This window comes from Arvicola amphibius, chromosome 10 (genome assembly GCF_903992535.2).
Source record: "Arvicola amphibius chromosome 10, mArvAmp1.2, whole genome shotgun sequence".
NCBI lineage: Eukaryota > Metazoa > Chordata > Mammalia > Rodentia > Cricetidae > Arvicola > Arvicola amphibius.
The window spans coordinates 74,412,174-74,418,478 of record NC_052056.1 but is presented as its reverse complement, the minus strand read 5'-3'; the positions used below and the strand labels follow the sequence as shown (position 1 = coordinate 74,418,478).

The following is a 6,305-nucleotide window of genomic DNA, read 5'->3' as shown; positions in this document are numbered from 1 at the left end:
TTAAATGTCACCATAGAACTTTCATCCAGCAACTGATGGAAACAGAGGCAGAGTCCTGCAGTGGAACACTGGGATGAGCTCCCAAAATCTAGTTAATGAGAGGGAGGAGTGAAAATATGAGCAAAGAGATCAAGACCATGATGGATATATGGAGATGGAGCAGCGGGGCTGCGTCCCGCCACCTGGCTAGCTTTACACCCGAAATAATTACACGGAAACTGTATTCTTTTAAACACTGCCTGGCCCATTTGTATTGAAATAGAGACAGAGCCACACATTGATGCACTGGACAGAGCACCCAAGGTCCAAATGAGAAGCAGAAGGAGGGAGAACATGAGTAACGAAGTCAGGACTGGCGAGGAGTGCTCCCATCCACTGAGATGGTGGGACGGATCTAATCAGAGCTCACCAGGCCAGCTGGACTGGGAGACTGAAAAAGCACGGGATAAAACTGGACTCCGTGAACATGGCAGATAATGAGGCTGCTGAGCAAACCCCAGGACAAGTGGGCACTGGATTTAGCTCCACACTACATATTCTGGCTTTGGAGGGGCCCTAGCCTGATTGGATGCTCACCTTCCTAGACATGGATGGAGTGGGGAGGAACTAGGACTTCCCTCAGGGCAGGGAACCCTTACTGCTCTTCTGGACAAGAGAGGGAGGGGAAGGGGAGGGGAGAGGGGAGGGGGGAGGGGAGGTAAATGGGGAGGTGGGGAGGAGGTCAGAAATTTTTAATAATATAAAAATAAAGCTATCAAACATGAAAAAAGCAAATGGGAAAGACTAAACGAGAAAGGAGAGATTTTAGTCTATTTTCTTACGGTAACATGAAGCCATTTAAATAAAGTTCAACATCAGTCTAATACCAATAAATAAATAAATAAACAAACAAACAAATAAATAAATAAATAAATAAATAAATAAATAAATAAATAAAGGGCTGAGGCAGTTTCTTTATTAACCAATGAAATTAACACATAGAGACTCCTCCATCATTTCCCCTTTTTATGTTTAAACAAAAAAGAAAGGCTTTAACTTTAACATAGTAAAATTACATATAACAAAACAGTTATCAAGCAAGAATTATAATTACAATATTTATATCTACTTTATCTTTTATAATAACTAAGGAAACTATAACTACCTATTTATTCTTTAATTCCATCAAAGACTCCAGAGAAACACTCACACACTGCCACCAATAAAGACAAAACCAAAAATGACAAGAATTAACAATCACTGGTCATTAATATCCCTAGTATCAATGGACTCAATTAACCTATAAAAAGACCCAGGCTGACAGAATGAATGCAAAACAGGATCTGTCCTTCTTCTGCATGCAAGAAACATGTCTCAACTATCAAAGACAGACTTACGGTCTGTGTAAAGGGTTAGGAAAAGATTTTCTAAAACAAATAGCAAACAAATGTGGTTGTGTAGCTATCCTAATAGCTAACAAAATAGACTTCAAACTAAACAATTGTTCAAAAGAGATGGAAAAGGACATTTCATATTATAAACAGGACGAATCCATAAAGACAAGTCTCAATTTTAATCATTTATGCCCAAATACAAAAGAATCTATATTCGTAAAAAAACCTTATTAAAGCTTAAGTCACACATCAAACCTCAGACATAATAGTGTGAGACTGCAAACACCAAACTCTCAACTAAATGAAAGATCTCCCAGATAGAAACTTGACAGAGAAATAGGAAACTAGCAAATGCTATGATACAAATGGGCTTAAGAGACATCCATAGAACACTCCTATATATCTTCTTCTCAGCACCACATGTAACCTACTCTAAAATTGACTATATGCTCAGTCACAAAACAAATTTCAACAGATACAAAAAAATTGGAATAAACCCCCTGTATCTTACCAGATCACCAAGATTCAAGTTGGAATTCAACAACACTAATTACTGAAAACCAACAAAGTCATGGAAATTGAACAATGCTCACCTGAATCATCACTGGATACAGGAAGAAATAAATATTGAAATTAAAGACTTCGTAGAATTCAATAAAAATGAATGCACAACATACCCAACCTTATGGGACACTATGAAAGCAGCACTAAGAGGAAAATTCATAGCACTAAGGGCCTACATAAAGAATTTGGAAAAGTCTTACAAAACCTATTTAACAGAAGAACTGAAATCTCTAGATGAAAAGAAGTATAAGAATAAGTAGATGCCAGGAAATAATCAAATTGAAAGCTGAAATTAATAAACTAGAAACAAAAAGAAAATACAAAGAAACAACAAAATAGTTGGTTCTCTGAGAAATTCAACAAGATATACAAATCCAAGCTAACAAAAAGACAGAAAGATAATATTCAAATTTTAAAAATTGGAAATGAAAAGGGAAACATAACAAGTGACACAGAGGAAATCCAGAGAATCATTAGGTCATACATCAAAAACCTGTACTCCACAAAATTGGAAAATCTAAAAGAAATGGACAATATTCTGGATCGGTCCAAGATATCAGAATTAAATCAATAGCAGATTAAAAAAATCTTAAATATACCTATAACCCCTAAAGAAATAGAGGAAGTTATTTTAAAAACTGCCAACCAAAAAAGGCCCAGGGCCACATGGTTTTAGAGAAGAATTCTACTATAATCTCAAAGAAAAATTATTACCAGTTCTCAGCATTGCCAAACTCTTTTATGAGGCTACAATTATATGGATACTCAAACAAAACTTTCTCTTTTTCTGTTCTTTCCCAAGCCTACATATATTTATAAACAAACTCAAGAGTGCCCAGAGTATTTTTTCCATCTGATTCTGTTTTTACCGTATATCTCTCTTTTTCTGACAGCATGAATCTTTAATCTACTAAGCAATATGGCTAGGATTAAAGGTATCGATTTGGCAGCTAGCTGCTCCCTGTTCCTTAGCATTCTTACCAGGAGCCAGATTTATTGTAACAACTGTACAACTGTGTAGAATTTCTAGGTCCATGCCACTTCCAAAAAGCCTGCTGCCAACTCTCATATATGCCATTTAAGTATTTGGTGGCAGAGCTGCTTAAAAGAGCTGTGAGGCTTTGCTGTTAAGTCAAGAAGCCTCTCTTAAAGGAGCCGTGCCTCTGCTTGCCTCTGAAAAGCAGAGCGCACACAAGTCAATATTGCTACCAAGAAGCCATGCTTGACTGTGTTTTTCTCTGTCTAGAATCATTTTGTTAAAAGTTTTCTCAGGCTTATGTGGAATTCTTGCCAAATATTTCAGCACAATTTGTAAGCTGTCCCACCTGGTCCCACAGCCTATCAGTTTCAAATAAACATGCAGAGGTTTATATTAATTATAAACTGTTTGGCCTATTTCTCAGGCTTATTGCTAACTAGCTCTTACAGCTTAAATTAGCCCTTAATTCTTATCTATGTTTAGCATCATGGCTTGGTATCTTTTCTCAGTAAAACATTCTCAGTTTTGCTTCCTCTGTGTCTGGCTTGTGACTGCCTCTTTGCTTTTTCTCTTTCCAGAATTCTTCTAGTCTAGTTTCCCTGCCTATACTTCCTGCCTGGCTACTGTCCAATTAGTGTTTTATTAAAGGAGCATGAGTGACAAATTTTTACATTGTACAAGAGCATTATTCGACATCATCTTTCCACGCAAGAACCTCATCTCTCCTTGTTTACTAGATACCTAACCTCCACGGTTACTCATATTGTAACACATATAAAGAAAGCATAAAATCTTACATTGAAACATAAAAGAAAATATACTGTATATGTCTTTTGGGGTATGTGCTACCTAACTCAGGATGTTTGTTCTTCTAGCTTAGTCAATTTTCCTCCAAATTTCATAGTTTTTTTTTCTTAAAAGATGAATATTATTCCATTCTGTGAATATATGACATTTTTATTTTATACTCATCAGTTGATAGACAACAAGCTATTTCTAATTTCTAGCTATTATGAGTAGAGCAGCAACAAACATGGATGAGAAAGTGTCTCTGGAGTAAATTAAAGAGTTCCTTGGGTACATTCCCAAGAGAAGTAGAATTAGATCTTGAGCTAAATCAACTCTTAGCTTTCTAAGGAATCTCAATACTGTTTTCCATAGTAGCTAGAACGGTTTGTACTCCCAAAAGTACAGAATACATGTTTTTCTTTTTCCATATCAAAAATAAAGCTTCACGAGATGTTGAGAAGAAATATTATTCTGTTCAATTTGGATGAAATGTTCTGCAAATACCTGTTAGGTCCATTTGGTTTATAGCTTCAGCTAGTGTCAGCATTTCCCTTTATAATTTTTCCTAGATGACCTGTCCATTGACAAAAGTGGGTTACTTAATTCTCCCATTACCAATGCATAAACGTCAGTATGTGATTTAAGCTGTGAAAGTCTTTCTCAAAAAAAAAAAAAACTTAGGAGACCTAGTGTTTGGGGCATTAGATTCCCCCCCCCCAATAGTTGTTTATTGGCAGTGGGCTGGAAGGGATGGCAGAATTAGCATTCACAGAGTCACGAGGGCAGCAAGAGCGATGGGAAAGCCTGAAGGCCCCCTCTTCAAAAGCAAGTGTGTAGGTGGGGGCCTGGAGTGTTGATGGGGCAGCCTTAGATCACTTCTGCTTAGTAAGCATGATTAGAGATGAAGAGAGATCCGCTGGCTGTGGCTCCAGACTGACCACTTGGGGTGTACTTTCCTTGACAAGCAAGGCTGTTGGCCATGGCTCGCTTGGTGTATTCCTCCGGGGCAGCCTTCAGGTACTCCTTCTTCCCACCCCAGGCCTTCAGAGCAGCGGCCTGCAGAGCTCGGCCATAAGAGAAAGTCAAGGTCCATGGCTTCAGCAGTGGGCACTTGTTGATGGCATTGAGGTTGATGGACGCCTCTTCCTCGCTCTGTCCTCCAGACAGGAAAGTGACTCCAGTGACAGCAGGGGGCACTGTGGGACGCAGTGCTGTGACAGTTGCCATGGCAATCTCCTCATTGGAATATTTCTGTGTACAAGTATGGCCTGGGGTGACCATGTTGGGCTTCATCAGTGTACCTTCCAGATAGACATGGTGGTCACGCACAGCCTTGTACACAGTAGCCAGTACCTTCTCAGCTACATACCGGCAGCACTTTAAGTCATGGTCCCCATCAAGGAAGATTTCAGGCTCCACAATAGGTACAATGCCACTATGCTAGCAGATGCTGGCATAACGGGCAGAACATTGTTATTTTCCATGATGGCAAGGGCTGAAGGAGTATGCTCCCCAATCTTTAGCACACAGAGCCATTTGGCAAAGTCAGCTCCATCCTTCTTATACTGGGCACACCGTTCTGACAGCCCATCCAGCCCTTGGGTAGTGGTCTCACCATTGGTTCCTGCCTGGGTACCACACCTTTATCTACCTTAAAGCCCACAACACCACCCTTGGACTAGATAACTTGGGGGAAGGGACGTCCATCATCCGCCTTCTGGTAGAGTGTTTCGTGGAAGAGGATCACCATCCCCAATGCAGAGGTTCACACGGTCATCAGCAGTCGGCAGCAGCTGGTGATAGAAGCACCATTTTTTATCAGAGTTCTCAGTGCCAATGGACTGCAGCTGCTTAGCAATGCTTCCAGTGAACTCATCTGCATCCAGGATGCCCTTGCCTGGAGCCACAATTTGGTGAGCGATGTCTGACATCTCCTTCTTTTGCTCCGGGGTTAGTGCTGGGTCTGGGCAGAGCATGGTGCCAGTGGCAGCAGGTTCCTGGCACAGAAGGGGATGGGTCTGCCAGGAACGGTGGTGGGTGAACAAAAGGACCAAGGAGCAAACGCAGATCTGAGAGCATTATGAAAGAATGCAGTCTATTGAACTGAGAGGGAAGGGGATCAGGCATTAGATTTTTAAGAATTGCAATGCCTGCTTACTTAGTTTTCTGTTTACCTGACTAAAATCAATACCCGTTGATATTAAAAATATTTAAAATATTTTAGAGAATCTCTACCCATGCAAATGAAAAGCTTTTGTGTCAAAAACTTCAAGTCTTGAAGAGAGAAATTGAAGAATATATCGCCCATGTTCATGATTCAGAAGGATTAACATAGTAAAAATGGCTATCCTACCAAGAATCTACATGTTCAATGCAAGGTCCATCAAAATTCTAACACAATTCTTCACAGATCTTGAAAGGACAATTTTAGCTTCATATGGACACACACACACACACACACACACACACATACACACACACCAGCATAGCTAAAACAATCATGAATACTAAAAGAACTTCTGGAGTCCTCACCATTCATGATTTCAATTTATACTACAAAGCTGAAGTAATAAAAAATGGTATAAAAGCAGACATATTGA

At 39.6% G+C, this 6,305-nt stretch overlaps 1 pseudogene; it reads right to left on the bottom strand.

Annotated features, from left to right (window-relative positions):
- Positions 1-4,587: 4,587 nt before the first annotated feature.
- LOC119825343 lies at positions 4,588-5,687 on the bottom strand (annotated as a pseudogene).
- Positions 5,688-6,305: the final 618 nt, after the last annotated feature.